This window comes from Littorina saxatilis, linkage group LG9 (genome assembly GCF_037325665.1).
Source record: "Littorina saxatilis isolate snail1 linkage group LG9, US_GU_Lsax_2.0, whole genome shotgun sequence".
In the NCBI taxonomy this organism is placed as follows: Eukaryota; Metazoa; Mollusca; class Gastropoda; order Littorinimorpha; family Littorinidae; genus Littorina; species Littorina saxatilis.
The window spans coordinates 33,657,003-33,683,215 of NC_090253.1; the positions used below are offsets into that span (position 1 = coordinate 33,657,003).

A 26,213-nucleotide genomic window follows, 5' to 3' on the forward strand; every position below is an offset into this window, starting at 1 on the left:
CTGGCGTTTTGATGGCAATGCCAGTTGCCAGAACTACTGCCATCAAAGGCCCACCTATGGCCCAATGCTGGCATATTACCCGTATGCACATTGGCAAATTGATGGGCCATCACTGGCAAGCCAGCACTTTGCCAGCAAAAACCCATCATTTATTTGCTGGCTTTTTGATGGCTTGCCATCATTTTTCCAGCAATTTGCCAGCAAAAACCCATCATTTATTTGATGGCTTTTTGATGGCTTGCCATCATTTTGCCATCATTTTGCCAGAATTTTGCCAGCAAAAACCCATCATTTATTTGATGGCTTTTTGATGGCTTGCCATCATTTTGCCATCATTTTGCCAGAATTTTGCCAGCAAAAACCCATCATTTATTTGATGGCTTATTGATGGCTTGCCATCAAAAACCCAGCATTTTGCCAGCATTTCGCCAGCATTTTGCCAGCATTTTGCAGGTTTTTAGTTCCATATAAAAAAAAACTTTTTTCCATATATTTTCCGTTAATGGCCCTTTACCTGCTGAAATTACCGGGCCAGTTGTGGCCCGGCAAAATGCCATATTTCTGTCTTTACCATTGCCAGCAAAATGCCAATAAGTTGCAGGAAATATACCAATACCACTGATTCGGATAGAATGACGGCTCTATTCATGTACTCGATCTGCACAGTCTTGTTAGCCCATAGATGGTTGTTAGAAGTCTATAAATATGCTTTGTTTTGTCATGTTTTACTGTGAATGTAATAACAATAACAAAACACAGCACATCAATGGACTTTTCAACCCATGCTGGCGGCAAGACGTGCGCAAATAAAGCAAAGGGCAATGCTGTCAAGCTGTACATTAGCAATATGCATATGCGTAATTATCAAATTCATCAGTAAAATGCAATTGAAATGCTAATCACATTTGTCGTGTAACTTATCTGGCAAGTAAAGGCAGTGGTTTTGACAGAATATCGTCATCAACGCAGTTATAGCGGGCACAACAACAATACAGTAATATATATTAAAAACAAAACAAATGTAAAGCTTCCAAACAGCAACGACTCATTACCGAAACATTACAGAAACGTACGCTTTGTTTTCAGTTGCTCACTGTTTTATTTTATTTGTACAGCGTTCTAAATTTCACACTCGAGACATGATGACCAAAGGCAGGAATGTTTCTTGTTCACTTCCCAGTAAACCTCCGTAGGATTGTCTTGATTCTGTCATTTCTCTGTTCGCATCCGCAACGTTGAGATAACGCTTCTTTTCTTTGTCCTGACGTCGTAGCCTACGGTAAGCCATTGAAACTCTCAAGTCCTCCTGCCGTTCACCTCTTGAAACATGAAAGCAAACGAGTTTTGTTGGTTTTAATTCATTATTCCATATCACACACACACACACACACACACACACACACACACACACACACACACACACACACACACACACACACACACACACACAACCAAACAACCAAACAAACGCAAGCATACACGCAGGCATGCAAGCAAACAGCACACGCACGCACGCACGCGCGCGCGCTCACACACACACACGCGCACACACACACACACACACACACACACACACACACACACACACACATACACACACAGAGGCATTCTCACAGAGAGGACGACTTCTTGTAATCTATCATATTTTCTGAACTGACTAAAATGCCAAGCAGAAGTAAGGGGTCAACAGGAATATGTATTTTGATCTAACCTGCGAAGCTTACGTTGTCTCGGACAGCTCTCTTGCGTTTCTCTCAGGAACTGAGACCCAGGCGAGCTGCATCTTATCCAGTTGGGCAGTCAGACACTTGCACAAATCTTTGTCCTGGAGTGAATAGACACATACTCAATGTCAACATTCACAAGATGCAATTTGTTTGGTTACAAGTAAGCTTATGGTAATGCCTATGGTGCTTTTCTTTTGACAGAGACAAAACAAACTCAATCACACAAAGAAAGGAAAAAGGCACACACACACACACACACACACACACACACACACACACACACACACACACACACACAACCGCGCGCGCGGGCGCACACACACACACACACACAACCGCGCGCGCGGGCGCACACACACACACACACACACACACACACACACACACACACACACACACACACACACACACACACACGCGCGTGCGCGCGCAGATTCTTTCTTACAGAGAGGACGACTTCTTAAAGTCTATTATATTTTGCGAACTGACTCAAACGTCCAGCAGAAGAAAGTTGAAAAAAAGACCGACAACGGAGGAAAAGAACAAGAAGATACTAGATCTAACGCCGTTGCGACGACCTGCTCACACAACTGTTTGTGAAACTCACCACGCTTGCTTCTAGCCGGAGGAGATCGGACGCGTACTGAAATCGAAGAAGGTGCTTTGGAAATTCCTTGAAGTTGAATGCAAAACAAATAACCGGACATCTGCAGAACCACCGCGGGCCGGATTTAGTTGACAATGCGTCATCATCACGAGTGACGTCAAGATATTTCGACATTTGTTTGTACATTACGTCACTCCAAGTGAGAAAGTCATACCGCTGTGCTGTCGCAGATCTTCTTGCCAGCAATTATCCAGCATTGGCCCACTGCTGGCGTGCCAGCAAAAACCCACCTATAATTGCCAGCAAATCGCCACCTATGGCCCAATGCTGGCAAACAAGCACTGGGCCACCAATGGCGTGCCAACAGTGGGCCAATTAAGGCATTTTACTGGCCGACAATATTACTGGAATGCCAGAGATGGGCCAGTGATGGCAAGCCATAACTGGGCCTTTGTTGGCAAACCATAATTGGCCCAGTGTTGGTTTTTTTATGGCCAGCTTTACCAAACTTGCCAGCAAAAAGCCAGCAGTGGCCCAGTTCTGGCATGTTTATTGGGTTAGTATTCTATAAGTCGATTGATTGGTTATCACGTGGTAGGCACCAATGGTGACGTAGCTCACCCTAAGGGGAGGCAACCTAGTGTGGCAAGTACCATGGTGCTGTCACTTTTTTAGTTGGGGTTGCTTCCCTTATACCTAGACGGGTAGCTTTTATCAGACCTAAGCATCTCGAAGTGTGTCAATGCTAATCATGTGATTCGGGTAAGTATATTAATCAAATGAAAAATTTTCGATTTTTGTGTGTCTGATCAGACAATCGGACGGCGCTATTTGGCGCTAGACCTTAAAGGTGGTCGTCTACATTTTTGCTTTTTTTCAATAATCTTATGGTTAGATTTCGCTAAAAAGTTATGTCAGATGATGAATGAACCATGGGGAAAAAAGTTATAGAAAAAAAAATATATGTAAAAAAAGATTTTATTTTTGGGTAGCGTGACTCACGCTTCCAATATTTTGTTTTTTGTTTGCTGAGAACATGTGCTTTGCCTAAAAATACTGACCAATCAAATTCATGTCACTATGCTTATAGCCACGCCCAAACAAGTGCAGCAACAGTTTGACACTGGAGCGCTGTCCACGCTTTTTTTTAAACGCACGAAATGCACGGGATTTGAGAGGAGTTTTGCGCTTGGCATTTTCCAAATAAGGATATCCTACTATGAGTTCTACCCTGGAATACTGCAATGAATTTTCAAACGGCTACACTGGCTTCGTCTTTCCTGATCGAAAGGGGGTGTATTGTTGATATTTGTAGATAATAGACTCTGCATTGTAATGGTCAAATGGCAATTTCGGTATAAAAATGTAGACAAGGACCTTTAAACTTTTAAAATGTAAATAATAAATTGACAGCTTGTTACACAAACATTCTTAAATCATAAAATAATTCTTTTTTCATCAAGATAAGATCAGTACAACTCGAAGTTTTGAAAGTTTAAAAAAAGATAGCACGGAAGTGTGTCCCGCAAAACGTGTTTCTCGCAGCAGACGAATGTTCTGCATGTCGCCAGTTTCTTTGAACGGTCAACCGCCATCGCTCAGTTCGTGTGACCCGCAGCCGTTTGTTGCGATTTAGATTCAGAGGTAGACAATAACATGCTATTGCAGATACAGCCAGTCGCATTGAAATCACAAACTGACCACTAAATTGTGAGAAAAAAAAGGAAAGTTAAGTGGTTCACACGGGTTCACGATGGCTCAGGGGTTAGATAAACCACGAAAACAGGTGTGTGGTTTACGCGAGCTAAATCGGCCATTCAAACGAACTGTGTCATTTAATGCTATTAAATATGATTGCAAGCGAACGTGTTCGATAAAGTTAGAACTGCTTTTTTCATGAGAAGATTTAAATCGTTCTGTAAACCATTATTTGAGACGGACTGGGGCTTTAATAAGCAAGCGGTTTTCATCTTCTTCTATCCTGTGTCACGAGTCCAACATTAATTTACATTTTAGTCCTGATAGTACACATTCGCCAAAGCAGATTAAAGTAAAAACTGTAATCTAGCTAAAGCATGCACATTCTGTGCCGTACCTTACTAAAGCGCATGTAAACAAACACCCTTCACTGGAGAATTTACACGGTCTCAAATAACTACCAAACACTCTATTTAGATGAGGCTGTGCCAAAAGGTGCTCTGTCAGAGGGGGACATTTTATAAGAAAATAAAAGTAACAGTATCATTTCAACACTTACACAATGTGAAAGAATAGTCATTTGGACATACAATTCCAGTCTTAAAAAGATAACTCAGTAAAGCGACTTTGAGAAAATGATGTGTAATCGTAATTTTTGGGAATCTGTCGGATGTAACAATGGACATGAAAGACAAGTAAAATTAGTTGTAAACCTATATCATTTGAGCAAATTTTTACTTGTATCATTTATATAACCATGTAGCAGGTGTTTAAACTAAAATGTACTGATTGCTGATAGAAACTGAACACAATATAGTGCAATGATGATGTCATGTGTTGCATCCGACAGATAGCAATTACTAGCAGTTTGAATTCAAGAACAGCAAAGCACAGTTTTGATCAAAAACCAAGTTTATTCATTTGGTGAAGTCCTTTCATTGCTGTCAGAAACAATAACATTGATCATGCCTGGAGAAAAGATTGCCAGCCATACCATTCATCTGTCGGAGGTAACATATTTTTAGAATGGACACAAATGATGATGTCATGTGTTGCATCCGACAGTAAATGTAAATTTAGCAGTTTTGCCAGAGTAATGGTGGGAATCGCAAACTTAGCCCGTTTGTGGAAAGAAAGGGACATTTTGATCCGTTTTTAGCTCATATCGTGCTGACTGATGAAGGCCAGAGCCAAACGTTCCCACATGACACGAGCGAAGCCGTGTCAAAGTTTCGGTTGACAGTTTGATATCTGTGTCAGGAGTTTCGATCGACGCCTGACTTAACACTTTTGAGGCAGTCTTTGTTATTTTTGAGTTTGTTTCCTGCATATGATAGCCGTGTAAACTGTTTAACACGGTTCCAAAGGTTATTTTAGGTTTCGAACTTTCACTCAGTATTTTTTGTTTTTCGGGTTGAACTTTCTGTTGACCGCAACTTACAAGAAAAAGCTGACATGGAACTGATACTTACCGCTGCGTGTTATCGACGCCATCTTGGAGGGAAAAGTGCGCGAAAGGCATTGTGGGAAGGAATGTCTTTTTACTGCGATGCGACAAACATCCGGTAGAAGTAAAATCGCGGCCAGAATTATTAAATGTTCGATCGAAACACTCTGACATGACGAAGTTACTCCGTAAAAAACATGCCTGATATAAAATATATACAACAATCAGTGCTGTTTTCACCGTTGCTAAACGTCAAACTAAGATTGCAGCACTTGTTTCTGTGTTCTTCTAGAGAGATTTCTGGAGCAAATCACTGCCGTCAACCTTTTCTGCTGGTGTGACATCTGACATGATAGGTTACGATCGTAACAGCTTTTAAAAAAACCGTTTTTCACACATTTCGGGAAGAATTTTGTTCTGCTTTTTACATTGATTAAAAAGCTGAATCTCTCCTCTTTCACCCATCTACAAAAAAATGACTCTCAACTTGAAAGATAAAAAACAAAAAATCGTTGTTTGTGGGTCCCCTAAAATGTCCCCACTTCCGGATCAACATTCGGACCTGGATCTTGTAATTATTTTGTATTTTAACCCTTTCAAAGGCCAACATGCACCTTAATGTTGTGCATGTTGTATCTTTGATATACTTTTAAGCTAAGTGAGGCTAAATCAGGAAAAATGTATGATTACAAAACAAAATATCAATGTGCAAATTTGACAGGGGTCTCCCAGAGCACCTTTTGGCACAGCCTCAGATCTAAAACAATAGATCTCCTAAGAAAAATAAAATGTGGTTGATCGTCGTCAAATGTCAAGGTCAAAACAGGGTTATGATCCGGTCATACACATTTAGCGTTAGAGTCGTATACCGAGCGTTTGCCTTTCTTGTTAGATCTGTTCACAATAACGGATGATGTTCTTAGGTTGGAATAAATACGCTGCCTTCGGAAGCAATATTCTCTTTCGATTACATCATGAAAAAACGGATTGACCTTTTGCTACACGTTTGATTTGTCTGTTTTAATATATCTTCTCCGTTAGCTCTTTGAAAATGGGTAATAATTTCGAAATTCGGCTCACCGCGACGGGCTTTTTACTTTGCACTTCGTAGCGAACTGATTCAGCTTTTGGCGGCACAAAAGATGGAAAAACGCTTCACTTCAATCGCCTGGCAAGGTCAAAACAATGCACACACTAAATAATGTGAAAAGATGTTCTACTAATAGATTTATCTCTTGAGATCATTGACAAGAAAGAACGATTTCCCAAAACGCCTGTGTTAAAAAGGAAACACTGTGTTCAGAATCAACACTATCAAAAACGTATTGATAGCTTTTGTAAGTTGCTCATTTGAATATATAATAACAAAAGGTTGATTGTTTGACACTCGAAATTGCATCCATCTGATAAGAATACCTTTCCTTTGCGAATCTTTGGAACTTGGTTGATAATTTCTAGTGTTACAGCTTGCCGCGACGTCAAATAGCTTTTTCTCTCACTATTATGACTTGATTCAGCCTTCGGCGGCGCAACCGTTGGAAAATTGCTTTACTTCAATCGATTGGCCCGGTCAAAGTATAGCCCGTATTGATGAGAAAAGATGTTCTTCTTGTAGATTAGCCTTTTCAGATTGCTGAGAGAGAAGAGCGTTTTCCAAAAATACCTGTGTCAAAATAAAAACACTGTGTTCAGAATCAACCCTGTCAACGACGTAAAAAAAGCTTTTGTAATTTGCTTTTTTGAATATATAATAACAGAAGGGTGATCGTGTGACACGGGAAATTTCATCCATCTGATAAGAATACCTTTCCTTTGCGAATCTTTGGAACTTGGGCGATAATTTCTAGTGTTTCAGCTTGCCGCGACGTCAAATAGCGTTTTCTCTCTCTATTATGACTTGAGAAAAGAGCGATTTCGAAAAATGCCTGTGTCAAAATGAAAACACTTTGTTCAGAATCAATCGTATTCACAACATTTTCATAATAATCATAAGTCGCTCTGTGGAATACATACTTACAAATGATTGATCTGATGGTACACAAAATTTCATTAAACTGCGTCTAATATTTTTTCCTTGGGAGATCTCAGAACTTACGCAATTCGGCCTTCGGAAGTACAACAGTTGAAAAATCGCTTCACTTCAATCGATTGGCCCGGTCAAAGTAATGCACACAATGATGAGAAAAGATATTTTACTGATAGATTGGCCTTTTGAAATTATTGACAGAAAAGAGCGATTTCCAGAAACATCTGTGTCAAAAATAAAACACTGTGTTCAGAACTGACCCTTTTTCAAGACGTTAATATAATTTTGATAAGTCGCTCTTCCACATACATCATAACAAAGGGTTGATCTTATGCCACACTAAATTTCAGTATTGTACTTTAAATAGTTTTTCTTCACGCGCTCTTGGAACTTGGGTGACGATTTCGAGTGTTCCGCTTGCCGGGACGTCAAATAGCCTTTTCCCTGTGCACCGCGTCTGCGGCTAAGTCCGAAGCGGAAGATAGCGTTTTAGGGCAAGTTTGGGACTTGTTTTACTCATGATACAAAAACAGGACGTTCACATACCAACAATCATTCAAAAGAACAACAACTGGAGAAACCCTTGCAAGTTGTTTGACGTTTTCGAAATATTTATTAAGCCTTTTAAATCTTCAGAGAAAAGTAAACGAAATTCACGGCTGTGGCCGCCATTTTGGATTTTCACTGTGGGCCTCCCTCCCTATAGTTGCAATCTATTTGAAAACTCAGCTCACCCACATCTTTATATACCCTTCTTGCAGGGATTCAGAGACCTTCAGACAACTTGCATTCCTGATCTATGAACCAGTGGTATTTAGCTTCTGATACATTGAGTCCTTAATTAGAAAAAAACACAGTAAACACCAAGTTCAAACACATTGAGTCCTTAAGAAAGTTAGCAAGTCAGACAAACTTAATTGAAACATATTTCTCTTTTAATTTAAGCTATGATTCAACAGTCATTTTTGAATACAACTCCTGAAATGATGAATTGAAAAGCAGCATCTGTGTATAGCATTAGCAAGGGATATAACTCCGGGGGTTTCTGTTTTTGTCTAAACCTTCTTTTTTAACCTGAGCAGTTAGCCCTTTTGAAGGTGTTCAATTGAAACAAACAGACTTGAAACTTGTTTCTCATTTGGTTCAAGCTATGGTTCAACAATTATTTGAGAATATACCACCTGCAATGATAAAATCATAAGCTACAAGTAAAGATCTGTAATACAAGGGAGGTGACTGATATTTCCTGTGTTTGCCTAACTTTTTGTTAGCATGGCGATTTTCCTTTAACCCTTTCGCTGCCAATCAAAACTTGCGTATGTGCATTTCTGACTGCCAGGGAATATTGGAGTTCGGGGTGTAATAATTCACAAAAAATTCTAGCTCCAAACTGGCAGTAGGTAGGTAAGTAAAACCTATGTTATTTTTAAAGGAAATTGAACCAAGAATCTGTTTTTAGTGTCTAATCATGGAAATAATAATTAGTTTGGCTTATAATGATGTTTAAATATGAACTTTTGAAAAATCAGTCCGGCGCATCTTCCGGTGCCTGTGGATCAAACACAGGTGGCTGTTTTGCTTGCTCCAAGAAAGGATTATAATCACTGTCATCTACCTGTTTCCAACGAATTGTCCGAAAGAAGATCTCCCCCTTCCCCTGTCAGTATCCATAATCATTTGCACCGCCGGTAGCGTCAGTCCGGCTTTGTTTTTCCCTACTAGGGCCCGGTCGACTGTCACCGTTAGCCATTTTGACGAGTCGAGATTTCTCTCCCCTACCCTGTCGCCAAGGCCGCAAAACCGCGTCACCATTTATGTTTATTCATGAGAATGTGGTATCCTACCAAGCCATTGGCTGCTATTTGTGTGTCAGCAGTGACGTAGCATTTCTGGAAAATCCCGGAACGGAGAAGACGGGTGTACCCGTCCTAAGGCGCTGCGGCTGCAGAAGCGCATGACGGGTATACCCGTCATAAGGCAGTCAAGAAGTTAATGCGGTAAACATTTTTTAAATCAAAGACAAAACTAGGTGATGAAATACCTTCAAGTTTACAAGATTTTTTAATTTTGTGCAGCTCCAAATTTGTTTACCACTTGTTTTTGAAGACCCCCTAGCAAGAGTGATGCAACCAAACACCTTCAAGTATAGAGGTTTTTGATTTTGTGCATTCACCCCCCCCCAATCCCTCCAAAAAAATGTGTGTGTGCTGTTTTCAGTTTTAAAGCCAGGAGAGGCTCAAATAGCACCTTGAATTGCTAAAATTCATTTTCAGCTGGTTAGATACAAATACCTTAAAGTTGACAAGATTTTTTAATTATGTGCAGCTCCAATTTTAAGTTTTTGTTTAAGCGAGTTGAGGCTTTTAAATTACCCTTCTTGAAATTTGTTTACCGCTTGTTTTTGTAGACCCCCTAGCAAGAGTGATACAACCAAACATCTTCAAGTATAGAGGGTTTTGATCTTGTGCATTCATCCCCCCCCCCCCCCCCCCCCCCCCCATTTTGTTTGTTTTTTTGTTTGCTGTTTTCAGTTTTAAAGCCGGTAGAGGCTCAAATAGCCCCTCTTAAATTGCTAAAATTCAGTTTCAGCGGATCAGTTACAAATACCTTCAAGTTTACAAGATTTATATATTATGCGTCTCTAAAAAGCTTGTTTGTTCTAAGATTTAGAGATTTAAACCCTCCCTATAATGCTATAATTCATTTTCCGCTGGGGGGCGCTGCCCCCTTAGACCCCCCTGCACCCCGCCGGAGCCCCTGGACCCCGGCCTTCCAAAATCTTCGTCCGGATACACAAAACTTCTGCTCTGTCTCCCCCGGTGTTCTACGTGTTCACGGGCGTTTCAGAGCAAGGGTGGCAGCCGTTTTCAGCTGCTGTGCTTCCGGTTCTCACCGGAAGCATAGGTCCCCCACCACTTGTTCACTCCGTGGTCAGTGCTGGGGTTGACCGGAGACTGGCCTCCGGGCTTTATGGCTTCTGGCCTCAGTCTACGCAATCCTCGTTTCCGCATTTTGCTGCTTTGTCGGTTGCATTTCCGGCTTCGTCCGGATACACTGTTCCTCTTCCTGGTCTTTCCGTACGGATGTCGGTGAGTGAGGAACAGCGGCCGGCCTTCGGGCATTCAGGTTCACCTCGGCCGGGGCAGTCGTCACTTCACCCTTCGGGTGGGGTGGCTTCCGTCCATTCAGTTCCGTCGGCTTTGGACGTTCACTCGGCTTTTCCTTACCCTCACACCAGTCAGGTTATAAGTCAAGATGATGTCCTGGTACGCGGGTTTCCGGTTTCCGGTTATCCCGTGCATCGTTTCTGCCACTGGTGACTGTGACTTCGGTCCTTGTCCTTCGCTCGACCACTCTGACGTTCAGGCTGTGGCTAGTAAACAGACTTATTCGTGATTTCCGTCAAAGCTCAGGTTGCTCTTGAAGCTGCGGCGGAAGTTTTTTCCCCGTTATTTTCCGGAAGGTGCATCAGCTGTTTCGGCTTCCTCTTTGGTTGCCCCTTCGGCGATGTCGGACTTCCGTTCCGCGAAGGAGGAGGATTCCTGCTTCCGGTTCGAAGAGTTTGCAGGTTTTGGCGAAGCCATCTTATGCCTGAAGTGGTATTCCTTCTGTTCCTGTTCCTCTTCTTGTTCCTCAAGGCAAGTTCCGGAACAGGCTCAGCCTTGGCTAGCTACGGCTACACAGGCTTCTTCTTTTGTTCCTTCTGTGTTTTGGAAGTTCAACTTGCCTAACTCTAGTCGGAACTTGCATTCGTCCTTTGTTCTTCCGCGGTCACCAGTAACCCGAATCACATAGTTTATGCCCTCCCACCTACCCCGCTTATGGTTTTTTAGTTTCTTTAAAGCCGTATGATCTTGGACACGTGGTGATAGGGGTAGTGACGTAGTACAGACCAATGGGAGCTAACTCCCAGAGTATGTGCTCATTACCATGGCTATTTTTAGCCCTTTTGGTGAAGGGGTTGCTTCCCTTTAAAAATGTTAGACGGGTAGCCTTTTCAGACCTTAGCATCTCAGACTGTGTCAATGCTATATGTGATTCGGGTAAGTATATTAATCAAATGAAAATTTACTTTTAAAATTTTCGATTTTCTGTTATACTTTTGTTTAAATAAAAACGTGTGTAAAGGATAAAGCAGTACACTGATGAAAATATCAGTTGGCTAAAAACAAAAATTCCAATGATAGTTTTTAATATTGTGAGTGTGTTGACTTGATCAGCAAGAAATGGCTCATTCAGAGTTGTGTCAGCTCGTTTCCATTGTTTTGAAAAAAGAAAGTTTGCAGTTTATTTTCACAAAATTCATATCCCACATATCTGATTTTGACTCGCCTGAGTAATAAGCAATGTTCGTCGATGTGGGCAACTGGCAGGCTGTTCGTCCGTGAACAAAAAGTTAACATTGAGGTTGTTTTTGAGGTAAGAGCTTTGAAACTTTGGACACTTTTAGTAAGAGCTTTGAAACTTTGGACACTTTTAGGGTTTGAAATTGATCTCCCGACTTGACCGAAGTCTGGTTGAACCTCGTCAAATTTCAAGGTCACAAGGAGTCATGTTAGGAACATAAACTTAATGTTGAGGTTCTCTCAAAATGTTTTGAAGATAAATATTTTTAACTTTGCACACTTCTGGGGAGACAGTAGTGCTACTTCTTCAAGCTAGCTTGGACTTCTTTCCCTTACCGCTAGTTTCTCAAGACACTTGCCCTGTCTTTAACGTGAACCCTGTACTGGAGTTATCTTCCACATAGGGTCAACAGCAAATTGATTCCGTCTTGGAATCCATGGCTCCCTCTGAGATGTATCTCTCTTAGTCTTAACACTTTCTACCCCACCTATGTTGACCAAGTTTTTTTTAGCCAAGACCAGTTGAGCTGCAGCAGGTCATTCAGAATTGTAGTAACTGTGTAGTAACTGTGTATCAACACGCTGGAATGCAGGCGTTGGATGGACGTTACAGGAAGCGACTGAAGCTAACAATCTGAGAGGATATATTCGTACCTGGTCAGATAGAGCCATATGAGTGGGTACGGATATATCCGTACCTGGGAGACAATGAGTTAAGAGATTTCTGGCCAGACATGATTTGTCGGGGGAAGCGTAGCCCCCGTTCTGAACACTGGGTTCGCCAACTTCACTAGGTTAGCTTCCCGCAGTGGGGCACTGCGGTTATGAAATTAAAGGCCCCTCCTGTTTTTGGAACCGCAGGAGCTTTCTACTTTGCTGTTAGGTAGATTTTTGGTTCCTCTTTCCTGTCATGCTCTCTTTTTCTTCATGAATTCTTTTCTTTTTTCTGCCTTCTTGCTCATTCACCTGTATTTTTTCCAAAAATCTCTTCTCTTGCCGCTTGTCTCGCGATTCATGTATAGTTTAATCTGTTAGTGTTCTGATGTAAGTCCAGCAGTAGATAGGTTAAGCCTATTTTAACATACTGGAAACTGGTAATCTTCCAGTAGGTATTAATTTAGTTTTACTAAAGCCTGCTGGGACACAAGTAATGGGTTAGTGCATTTGTAAACAGGAATCGCTTGACAAGTGGCCCCCTTCATCCCCCCCTTCCTCGTCCTGATATGGCTCTGCGTAGTCGGCTGGACGTTAAGCAACAAATAAACAAACAAACTAGGTTAGCTGCAAATACCAGCCAGCTCTCAGTTCAAGTCGTTTGCTCTCATAGAATAGACTTGGTTCTACTCCACCATTTAGGAGTCATTCCCAACCTGGGGTTTGGTTGTGAGTGGAGCTCTGTTAAAAAGAGGGGAAAATCATCATTTTGGGGGGACATTTTTGAAGCTGGAAGGTTGCAATGTCATGTCAAACTTGGTATCAAACAAAAGGCAGTCACTCCTTGTAGCACTGCACATAGGCAACCAACAACACCAGACACCTAACATACACAGAATTGTCAGTTACAGCAGTCCCTCTCATGAACGGACACCCTTGGGCCATAGCAAACCTGTCCATACATTGCAGGTGGCCGGTCACGGGAGGGGTGACCACACCACCCCCTCCCCCATACACTCACAAAGAGACACACACACATGTTTGAGTCTATGCTAGCCACTTCTTGTGGCTACTAAACGATAACATCCAACTCCTAATATTTTGTTAAACGTTCTGCAAAAAATGATTTGTATGAATAGGTACTCAAAAGTGATTTATCAAACTCCAGAATTAAAGGTTATAACTTGCATGGTCTTGTAGATCTTTTTATTCTGAGCACAGTGATGTAAATTTGCATTCTGTAGGTGATTTAGTTTAGTAGTTATGTACATTTGAAAAGTGCAATTTTAGGCCTTTTAAACTCACTTTTTTCAAGAATAAGAAATCGTCAACTTTGGAGCCTCACTGTGAAACCAAAACAAGAAATATGAAGCTAATTTTGAACAGATTACCTCTCCATATCTAAGACTTTTAGCTCAATTTTTTCCAAAATGTACAGGTAAGAAATAATTGAATTGAAGAACCCAAACTTGGGAAAATCGTCCAATTGTACCGTTCAAACACGTCGAAATCTTTAAAAGGATATATTTCAGCTTCTAACTGTCCTACCAACATGAACTTTACATCAAAATGATCAGCATCAACAGATCTGTAAACACATATACACAGACAAAGAAATAAAACAGGTTTGAAAATTTTCATTTTTGAAGGCTACCCATCTAATCTTTATCTGGAGCTGGAAGATTAGTGCCGCCCAGATGAGCCTTGAGGCTGGCTGTCAGGTCCTCAATGCTACCAGTGAGTCGAAGGCAGCCCTTCTGATTCAATACTGTTTTCTGGTATCGAATTTGGTCCTTCAATGCATTCAAGAGGGTTGATTTCTTTTCTCTTCTCAGTCGTATCATCAGAGCATCAACATCTTCTGCAATGACACAGGGGCCACCAACAGCCGTCAGCTTTCTTATTAGCTTGGTTTTGGTTGCTGCCTGTCTGGCCTCCTTTGCCGCCTTTTTTGCCTTGTTTTCCAGGAGTCTCCCCCGGCGAAACGGTCAAGAACAATTCTAGAACCATTCAAGAAAGGTTCATGAATATTCATGAATTTATATTCTAGAAGTTTCTTGAATTATTCATAAAGATTAAATGAGAATTCTTGAATTTTAACTAGAATATTTCGATGTTTTGGTAAGGAATATTCTTGAAAAAGGACTTGAATAATTCTAGAATATTCTTGCCTACTTGAAGAATATTCCTAACATTATTCTAGAATATTCCTGACAATATTCTAGAATATTCCTAACAATATTCTAGAATGTTCCTCACATTATTCTAGAATATTCCTAACATTATTCTAGAATATTCTTAACACTATTCTAGAATAATTAAAAAAATTTCAGGAATATTCATGAATTTATATTCTAGAAGTTTCTTGAATTATTCCTAAAGATTAAATGAGAATTCTTGAATCTTAACATTTTTCTGGAATATTCTTGAATCCTGTTAACTTAAAGTATATTCTTGAACATGTCTTAAGTATTCTAGAATATTCAAAACTAGGTTGAAGTTCTAGTATACTCTCAACACAATTTTCTAAAACAACAACACCACAAGAATGATCTTGGAATATTCTGTGCTGGCATTTAAGAATAAATCCATTAAGAATATATTCTTCATACAAATCAGAATGATAGTATTATTATCTAATGACTAATAACAGAACAAGAATATTTAAAGTGATTTTTTCCTCCATCAATCCTTGATACAGCAGACAAAACAAGATTTCATTCAATACTTTATCACATGTAATTTAACTACTCGAAGGATGATAAATCAGTGATGGTTATTCATTTGGCGAAGAACCTTTCCACTGGTCACTCCGGGTGCAGTCTGAATACTGGAGCCGATGCTTTGCAGGTTGCGGATTATAAATGCGGGCCGACAGAGTGATCGTGTGCGTGAGTAAGAAAACTGACTTGGTGAAGAGTAAGAATGACTCATGCGAGAAAACCAGAAAAAACTCAGGTCCGTTTCATATTTTAATCAGGGTTGCACATAGGTTTCAGTACACACGAGATTATTCACACCTTGAGTCACTTTACAATAAACGACAACATTCAAGTTTCAACGAATGAAGTAGATTCCTTTCAATTCCAAACAATTACCATAAACCTAAGAGTTTCAAGGGGCTCTAATAAGTGACGGAATTTTGAGTTTAAGGGAATTCAAACAAGGTAAAAACTGACAGAAGAAACAAAAAAAAGAAACACAGATTAGTCAATACATTCATAGAGTCAATGCAATGTCATCACGAAACTAACAACTGTTAACTTATAAATACGTTATTGATTCACTAAGACTATAGACTAGAGTCTTAAAGACAAAATGTCTGATAAAAGAAGAAAAACCGTCGTGTTCAACGATGAAGAAAAATATTGAAAATATTAAAATACAAATATGAAAAATATTCTAAGTCCCAGACCGAAGCAAAAGACCAAAAAAGTTATAAATAAAGTTAATCTGTCTAAGTCCAATAAAGGCTGAAAACACCAGAATAGTTGTAAATTAGCCCAAGTCCAGTAATGAATAAAAGCATCAAAATTCTTATAAACAAACAGCAGACATCTTGTATTAAGGGACATAGTCATTATACCTCACTAGAGTTATCCTCCCCAATCTCAAAAACGTTGATTCATTTATACAAAAGAGGCTTCAATACAATAAAATTCCACAAAGAAAAACGTTCCTAACAGCAGGCAAAAACAATTTGAGTTTGAGAAATAAAAATGTTTCCAGAATTGTGAAAGCTCAACAATGGCCGACAATGTGAAAGTCACAAAGTCACATAAACCTAGCTTCTGTGACCTTTACCGGCCTCTCCAAGAAAAAGCTCACATTTTCTGTTTTACTCACAAATTCAATAAATAATTCCATGTTTGACCTATCCATACAAAACGTAGCAATACAGACAATACAATGAAAGCAAGACAAACCTTATGGCTCCACAGTAGGCTCACCACGATCACACCATTGGCATTAGGCATTTAGAAAAGGTTCTCACGTTTGAGAGATAACAGTTACAATTTAAAACATATCTCCCTTCAACAAAAATCTCAAGCTACAACAAAACGGTCCTCTCTGGTCAAACAGGAAAACAACACTAACCAGGTGAGTACACAAAATCCCAGAAGCCCTTGGGGCAAACACAAAGCTATGACGATTTTCACAAGAACGATCTAGAAGGTTGCAACACAAAAAGACAGGCACAAGGAAACTAAAGAAAAGACACAGAAAAAATAGAGGATTTACAGAACAAAAACCACACACAATTCCACCAAATTGCATAGCATCTCGAGTTACCACACAATAAGGTAAAATTAAATGCAGTTAAAAACTTCTGGAAAAATAAAGACATTATAGCTAAATATAACAAAAAATAAAAATAAAAAATAAAAAATCGATAGGAAAATTACAAAAATCCCCAAAACGCAAAATGCAACAAACCACCCAAAACGAAAAATAAGAAGGCGCAGAACTATGGCATTTACACGGATGCCCTGTAAAGTGTAATGAAAATACAATTTTAAAAGTCTAAATTTTTCTTTGTGATGCTTTTTTTCATCATGCTTAACCACTTGCCTGCCTTAGAACGGGTATACCCGTCCTGCGCTTGTGCAGCCGCAGCGCCTTAGGACGGGTTTACCCGTCTTGACGGTTCCGGGATTTTCCAGAAGTGCGATGTCACTGCTGACACAAAAATAGCAGCCAATGGCTTGGTAGGATACCTCATTCTCATGAATAAACATAAATGGTGACGCGGTTTTGCGTCTGAAGGCTATTTTCGGCCTTGGCGACAGGATAGGGGAGAGAAATCTCAACTCGTCAAAATGGCAAACGGTGGAAGTCGACCGGGCCACGGTAGGGAAAAACAAAGCCGGACTGACGCTACAGGGGGTGCAAATGACTATGGATACTGACAGGGGAAGGGGGAGATCTTCTTTCGGACGATTCGTTGCAAACAGGTAGATGATAGTGATTATAATCCTTTCTTGGAGCGAGCAAAACAGCCACCTGTGTTTGATCCACAGGCACCGGAAGATGCGCCGGACTGATTTTTCAAAAGTTCATATTTAAACATCATTATAAGCCAAACTAATTATTATTTCCATGATTAGACACTAAAAACAGATTCTTGGTTCAATTTCCCTTAAAAATAACATAGGTTTTACTTACCTACCTACTGCCAGTTTGGAACTAGAATTTTTTGTGAATTATTACACCCCGAACTCCAATATTCCCTGGCAGTCAGGAATGCACATACGCAAGTTTTGATTGGCAGCGTAAGGGTTAAAGAGTCAATAATATGGTCAGGAATCTGTCAAGGTGTCCAAATGCAAAATTCCTGTTCTGGATACTTATATTACTATGTATTTTGTTCCGTTTTAAAATGACTACAAAATAAACAACACAGTTATGAAGTATTCTTCATGCAGATTCTATCCACACCAAATGTATTTATCAGTCGCCTGGATGCTGAGAACATTAACCGTTCAAGAAATGATGGTTACAAAATCGAAAAATGTTTTGTGAATTTTGTCAAATCAAGTGTGCCATGTCAATGTTTTTATCAAATAAGTCACCATTCATAAAAGTATTGATAACTTTAGTTAGCTTCATTTCCAGAAATGCCATCCAGAGAGTTTTTGGGGACTGACATGAAACGGGCCAGGAATGAAAGAAATTACAGTATTTAACTTTTAAAGAGACTTTTTGTTGCGATTCCAAGCCATTTTTTTCTTCAGTTTAGGAATAATTCACTCATCATGTTTTGTGCTTTCATTTAATTATCCCAAATTTTGTTGTGACAAAGGTTTAAATCAATAAATGTTGATTGCCTTGACTTAATTACCTGAGTAAATCTCTTCTTGCATCACTATTCCCATGGCCTTGACTGGCTTGAGCACCTCTTCAAGCTCTTGAAAAGACTAGTTTGCACTCTCTGACAAGATGTTGATGGGTTAATGGTTTGCAGCTTGTTGCCTTTTGATGCAGCATCTGTAAAAATGAGAAGTGATCAAATTAGAACAACCATTATATATATAATTATAAATGCTCAAGTTTGAATATATATATTTACTAATAAGGGGTAAATACTGAACTATTTACAAATAATACTAATAGTAATCGTCTTTGTTCATGCAGAAATTTTTGACTCACATGCGAAGCAAAAGTGAGTCTATGTACTCACCCGAGTCGTCCGTCCGTCCGTCCGTCCGGAAAACTTTAACGTTGGATATTTCTTGGACACTATTCAGTCTATCAGTACCAAATTTGGCAAGATGGTGTATGATGACAAGGCCCCAAAAAACATACATAGCATCTTGACCTTGCTTCAAGGTCAAGGTCGCAGGGGCCATAAATGTTGTCTAAAAAACAGTTATTTTTCAAATTTTTTCCATTTTCTCTGAAGTTTTTGAGATTCAATACCTCACCTATATATGATATATAGGGCAAAGTAAGCCCCATCTTTTGATACCAGTTTGGTTTACCTTGCTTCAAGGTCAAGGTCACAGGAGCTCTTCAAAGTTGGATTGTATACATATTTTGAAGTGACCTTGACCCTGAACTATGGAAGATAACTGTTTCAAACTTAACAAGAAGAGCAAACGCTCGATCGAGTCACTTTCGCAGTTCTGAATATTATATGAGGCATCAGATGGACAGGAAGAAATTGCTATTCACAACACAATGCATACCTGAAGCATACCTGTGACCTTGAAAAAGGTCAAAGGTCACCAAAGCAGACGTCAAAGTGTAGAGGTCACTGGGAGTCACGTTCACATAAAATTTGAGCCCGGTCACTTTTATAGTTTCCGAGAAAAGCCCAACGTTAAGTTGTGTGTTGCCGAACAGAAAAGGCTAGTTATCTCCCTTGTTTTTCTGATAACGTTTGTAAAAGGCTACAGATGTAAATACTTTGATGTAAAGAATAATCCTACAAAGTTTCAATCACATCCGATGAACTTTGTCAAAGATATAAAATGTCTAATTTTTCCTTTGACGCTGACCTGTGACCTTGAAAAAGGTCAAAGGTCAACGAAACCATCGTTAAAGTGTAGAGGTCATTGGAGGTCACGACTAAACAAAATATGAGCTCGATTGCTTTGATAGTTTCCGAGAAAAGTCCAACGTTAAGGTGGTGTCTACGGACGGCCGGCCGGACGGCCGGCCAGACGGCCGGACGGCGGCCGGCCGGACAGACTAACACTGACCGATTACATAGAGTCACATTTTCTCAAGTGACTCAAAAATTATGTGGGGCACATGTTATGCTTTCATCATGAGACACATTTGGTCACATATGATCAAGGTCAAGGTCACTTTGACCCTATGAAATGTGACCAAAATAAGGTAGTGAACCACTAAAAGTGACCATATCTCATGGTAGAAAGAGCCAATAAGCACCATTGTACTTCCTATGTCTTGAATTAACAGCTTTGTGTTGCATGACCTTGGATGACCTTGACCTTGGGTCAAGGTCACATGTATTTTGGTAGGAAAAATGTGTAAAGCAGTTCTTAGTGTATGTCATTGCTAGGTTTAGTTATTTGACCTTGACCCTGAAGGTCAAGGTCATGTCAAGGTCAAGCATGTGAGTCATATGGGCTTTGCCCTTCTTGTTATAAGTATAAATATATATGTTCCTGACCAAACTCAGTCTCCTGTAAAGTCTTGTAATGGACTAGCTAATACTCAAAAGACAATTATTTGAAAAAAATAAAACAAGTGCCGTCTTGCTGATTGACACTTGACTATTAGTATCACTGTCAGACACATATATATTATTACAATCAATGAATGATACATGTGCAAATTACACTTACAGTTACACAGAGACTGAAAAGAATAGGTTTGAAAGGGCTTGAGTAAAAAGTCATGCAATCCTACCAAATCAGATGATAGTTCAAAATAAACAAATCCTACAGGTCTAACTCAACTGATTTCACTTAAGAATCTTGCAAACAAGAGAGAAAGCATTTAATTGTTATTCACTTATTGTAAAAAAACAACAACAACAAAAACCTAAACCTAGATCAGTATATGTCACCTAAAACAAACAACAATATCAAACATAAAAGATTTTTTATAAAACACCTACCTTTGTTTTTCCTGAGAAAATCAGGATACAGCTTGTTGCCACTCAAGTGAGATCGCTGCTCTTAGTTTCACCCATCTTTCTTTCCGAGTTTCACGGTGCTTTCACTCATCTGTCATTTTTGTGTCTGGCACCTCCAAGTTCAAACTCTTGTTTGGGATGAAGAATACAGCATTTCTTCATGCCTAACAAGTTGACAAATCGGTGGCATGCCATTTTTTTGTAGATAAATGGAGATTACAAAATCTTTCTCAGTTCTAACAACGTGCTTCTAAAGAATTTGGCGCCTGGTTTCTCAGCTTCCGGTGCCAGAGTTTGTCCACCGGAGTTACTTCCCTTAAAAGCAAAATGGCGACGCTCTGTTAAAGTACACCATGAGGAAAGAGGACTCTTTTGAACGTACTGCTGCAGCGAGAAACCTTTTCTCTGTTGTCTTTGTCGAAGCACTTTTTCATCAAAGCAAAACAACATTGATCCATGCATCATTTCCATGAACTCAGTAAGTATGTTTTGTTTTTGCTTGTTTTATTCAACACTGTAGTGGTACAGATGTAAACATGTGTGTGAGTGTGACTGTGAAATCGAAACCAGCCTTTTAAAAGTTTCTTCTTCGATCTGACACATGAGAAATGGCAGATGTATAAAACTTAACTGCATTTTAAGCAAAAGTACTGTTTAATCATGTGATGATTTGATTGTTGCGTTTAACGGCCGCCTTTCTGTGTCAGTGTGTGTCATTGTATCGTCTGTTAGCAAACAGAAAGTCTGCCGTGATTTGCGTTCTGCTGGCACTGTTGGACAGAATAAACGAAACCTGTTGGTTTCAAAGTATAAATTATAGACTGTAACTTCTGCTGAATTTGTTTGAGGTTTGGAACTCACAGATTTGGTATAAATTTGCCGGTAGCAAACGGATAGTGATAACTCACTGACTGGTTTGGTCAAAATTGAAAACAGGTTTCTGAAAATGAAATTGAAAAAAGTGCTTCAAATTGTAAACATGCCTGAGGGTATTTACAACAATGACGATTATAACAAATATTCCGAAAGTGTATTGATAGAATTATGTACTTTTATGTAAAAAGGTAACAATAACCATTGCATCAAAATTGGTTTTATTGATTGATTGAATGACATTAATGACAAGCAATACGTTTGTAAGTTTTCTGTTCACATTCACTCTTGTTATGATGGTGATCTTTGGAATGTCTGATGTTTGAGTTTATCCTTTGTTTTGTTTCTTATTTACTAGGTCCAGGAAAGAGGGGTGAAGAAGATATCTGGATGAATTCTCACTGGAAGTACCATGAAGCACACCATAAATAAAATATCACTGGAGGAAAAGGTAAGAGTCCTGTCAACGAACTGTGGAAGTAATTAATCAGCCAGTGAATGAATTAAATCAATTAATGGGCAAAACGTCTCAGAGAAAAATGGCTTATTTCAGATGAAAATGTGTTTTCATCAATACTATACCATATTTACATACCAAAAAGAACAAACTGCGGACATTTAACTCTTCATTTTTGTTCCCTTTTCCAAGTTTTTGAACGAATGATTTTTTGTAAACTGTAGGCATTGTGTTTCAGGCTTTACAGGACACAATGTTGCAAAGCTTCAAGCCGATACTGAGCCTTGCTCGCCACAGACTGACAGTGAAGTTGGCCAAGGGAATCATCCAACAAGGAATGCTGGTGACAGTGACCTTTCCTGGAGAAGCGGTACCGCATCCGCATCCATGTAGTTCCAGTAGTTCAGAAAAGTGATGACATTAACGTTGAAGACACATTCTGCTTGTGAACATTGTTAGCCCAAGATCGACTTGTCATCTATTTCACTTCTTTGTGACAATATAACATTTGAAGAATGAACCAAGTGTTTGTTTGGCTTTATTTTGTAGTATAATTTGATTGTGTAGCAAACACAACCAAAACTATAAGTGCAGAAAAAAAAATTAAATTAAAAGTGTTTTAAAAATAAGGGATCACAGTTCTTGAACTTTGAAGAAGAATGTTCTTGAATAAGATCATTCTTGAAAAAAAATATTCTAGAACATTGTTGCTGTTCTTGAATTTTGTTCGGTATTCTAGAATATTCTACAAGCCAAAAAATTCTAGAATAATACCAGTACAGTAGAACCCCCTGTTTACGACTTTGGAAAAACCTTGAAAATTAGGTCGTAAAAAGGGGGGGTCTTAAAAGGGGGGGTTTGAGTTTTTGGCCGGTCGGTCATGAATTTGGTTGCAGTGTATGTACTGTCATGTTTACACACAAACACACAGTTGCAGTTTACTGTCATATCAAAACACACACACACACAAACCCAAACACATTACAGCAGAACAACTTGAACTCAAATTTCAAAGAAAATTTACTCATGGCGTAATGCTCGCTCCCCGCTGAGTGAAGCACATTTGACATTGTGGCGCAACCAGTAAATCCGTATGTCCTGACTCGATAGAAAGCATAACGACTTTTCTCCCGAATCATCTTTCCGCTCATATGAATGATTCGTCGCCTTGCATCGCTAAACTTGACCACGATCGTTGAGGTCTTCGTACAGGCTCCTCTCTTTGCGTACTTTCGCTTCGCTATCCTTCTCACCATCTAGATAACACCGAGTCATTATCCTTGACGACACACAGGATTTTCGTATTCCCGACTCCCAAGGAAGTCGCCGCGAATTGCCACTTCGCTCGATTAGCGATTACTTTATTACCTCTCTACTCAAGAGTCGGCGCTTTTCTTTTTCTTTCGCGAATCTTCGTTTGTCAACAAGACAGTCGTCGTGACAAGATAGCGTGCAGAACAAACCCATATATGTATCAGGATCTCGCGCGCGCGAGATTTCGTTTTTATTTCTTCTTGCGATAGTTGGAGGAGCGAGAGCCGCCATGTTGTGTTTTCGTCTGCTCGAAATATGCGCAAAAGTCGTAAATTATCCCAAAAATCTCGGTCGTAAGTCGCGTTTTGGGTCATTATCCTTGACGATACACAGGATTTGCGTCTTCCCGACTCCTAAGGAAGTCGCCGCGGATTCTATCGTGGGCGAGATTTAGGTTTTTTTTTCGTCTCGCGATAGTTCGAGGAGCAAGAGCCGCCATGTATTGTTTTCGTCTGCTCGACTACAAATGCGCGAAAGTCGTAATTCCTCCCCAAAAGCTCGGTCGTAAGTCGCGTTTTGGGGTGAGTCGTTCACTGGGGGTTCATTATATAGTAGAATGCATCCGTGGTAACAAAATCGGTCGTAAAAAGGGGGTGGTCGTAAACAGGGGGGTCGCTAAGGGGGAGTTCTACTGTAGTAAAATTCTAGAACATTCTAGAATATTCATGAATATTCTTGAATAAAAAAAGTTCTTGAACACCGTTTCGCCGGGGTCTGCCTCAGTCGCAGCAACACCGCTTTCTCTTGTTGGCGGTTGTGGTGTCGCAAAGACTTCCCTTTCCTTCGAGCGAAGGCAAGAAGATGGCTTGACTGGGTCTCCAGTTTCTTCTTCAACCACAGTGTTGTCCTGTTGTGGCTCAGCATATTTGTTGACGACCTCTGGTGGACAGATGCATTGCGCCGCTTGTTAATGTCATAGTCCAGGTCACCGAAAATGTTTTCACCGAGCAGATTTGTCAGTGGGCAGTGGTTGAGGACATCTGGGAAGGGAACTGGTTGTCCACCATACACACCGTCTTCCAGAAAGTCATTCAACTGCCTGCGCAATACACTGCACATGTCTAACATCGAACGCAGAAGAAGAAGAAGAACTGCACATGTCTGGCATCAGCTGCTGTAGAGTACACTCTTCTTTCCTCCCTCCCTCAATCCCACTAAGTCTCTCCCTCCCTCTCTTTCTCTCTCTTCCTTCCCCTCTCCCTCCCTCCCTCTCCCTCCCTTCCCCCTTCTCTCTCACGCAATCCCTCAATCCATCCTCCCCCCCCTCCCTCTCTCTCCCTCGGTCTATTCCTATATCTCTCTCTTCCTCCCCATTTATCTCTCCCTCCATAGCTCTCCCCCCCCCCCCTCCCTCTCACCCTCCCTCTCTTTCTCCCTCTCTCCATCTCTCTATCTCCCTCCCTCCCTTTATTTCTCTCTCTCCCTCCATCCCTCCCTCCCCTGCTTTCTCTCCTCTCTCACTCCCTGTCTAGTCTCTCTCTCTCTCTCTCTCTCTCTCTCTCTCTCTCTCTCTCTCTCTCTCGTTCCATCTTGTGCAAATTCGTAGTGTTATTTTCACTGTTTTGTTATTTCTCTTGGCAACACTTCTTCTTCCAAATATTCTGGTAAAACCAAGTAAGTCCGCTTGCTTAGATCTGCGCATTTTTTGTTAGATCTGATATTGGGGGAAAAAGAGGTAAAACCAAGTAAGTCCACAAAATGCCCAACAAAACCAAAACCATCCATCAGATTATTATGAAAATCGGGTTTTAAACGTAAATTAATGCTATTTATCTTATTATCTCGGTGGTTTGATCTAGATAATCATCACTTTTGAGACATTTTATCAAACAGTAAAAGTCGTTTTTCTCGGAAGTAGCGTCAGTGGACTTACTCGGTTTTTTCAGCACACGGCAGAGTTGCTTTTAGTTTCACCTCAGTTACCTCACTAAGCAGTTCTCCTCTTTTTAAGTTAAGTTTTGAGAGTGCAGTAGACACAAAGTCTAAGTCAACTGGGGTTTCCAGGAAACTGTGGCAGTCTCCACCTTCGTGAACTATGATTTCTGTTTTCTTCAGAAGCCGTGACAACACCGCTGGCATTACTCGCATGTATCCGCACAGATTTTATTTATAACTGATAAAAACAATATGAATCAGGATTTGAGATTCCATGATTCGCATGGACGAGGCCGAGAATCGGCGATGTCTTCAGTCGCTCGACAGGGCTGTGAACAAGCTTCGGCCATCACGGCTCAGGGTGACTGGGTTGCACAAACGGCTTTGTTTACGTTTTTCTCCCGTCAAGTGCTCGGCGTACAAATAACGTTTAGGCAAGAAATATACCGCATTAATTAGTCGAATACTTCTTCTTTCTGATGATATCCTTTTGAGATCGATTGTACATCGCAAAACTTCCAAAAAATTATGTCAGATATTTCATTTGCTTTGCACGTTTTCTCGCCAACGTCCGATCCCGCTTAATGTTACATGTAAATGAAGCTGAGAAACAAAGCTTTTAATTGGTTATCATTTCTAGGTCAACCAATGAAACAACGCGAAGCACTCTGAGATTGTGTGAGCATACTGTCAGGCCTGACATGCCACAGAGCGTGACGCAATGGCATCCGGTGGTCACGGGGCCCTCGGTTTGAGAGTTGTTATCTGTTCTAGCGCAACAAATACAAACAACCATCACCACAGAAACCAAGATAAGACTTCAAACTTTTGTTTCATTCAGTTTTTTATTACATGCGGTACGTAATTACACCAGAAATCATTTGTGAACCTTTAGCAAAACGGGATAACTCCGGCTTTGGGACAACTCGGGAAAGAGGCTTTGGACTACCTAGTATGAATGGTGTTGAAAAGAAGAGATAAAATAAATCCTCAAGGCAGTGAACGCACTCACCATGCACTGACATCATACGAAAGCAGCCACACAAACACAGCACAGAGGCAGGTGTGCTGATGCTTTG

The 26,213-nt window shown here is 40.2% G+C and overlaps 1 protein-coding gene and 1 long non-coding RNA gene across 3 annotated transcripts in view; both read left to right on the top strand.

Annotated features, from left to right (window-relative positions):
• The window catches only part of LOC138977044 (G protein-coupled receptor kinase 3-like), a 195,907-nt gene that overhangs the window by 149,044 nt on the left and 20,650 nt on the right, over window positions 1-26,213 (top strand). The gene's annotated exons all lie outside the window — the stretch shown is intronic.
• LOC138975894 (uncharacterized) lies at window positions 19,405-22,469 on the top strand. Its single transcript, XR_011458797.1, has 3 exons — window positions 19,405-21,093; window positions 21,847-21,939; window positions 22,184-22,469. It is a non-coding gene; the product is annotated as an uncharacterized lncRNA (long non-coding RNA).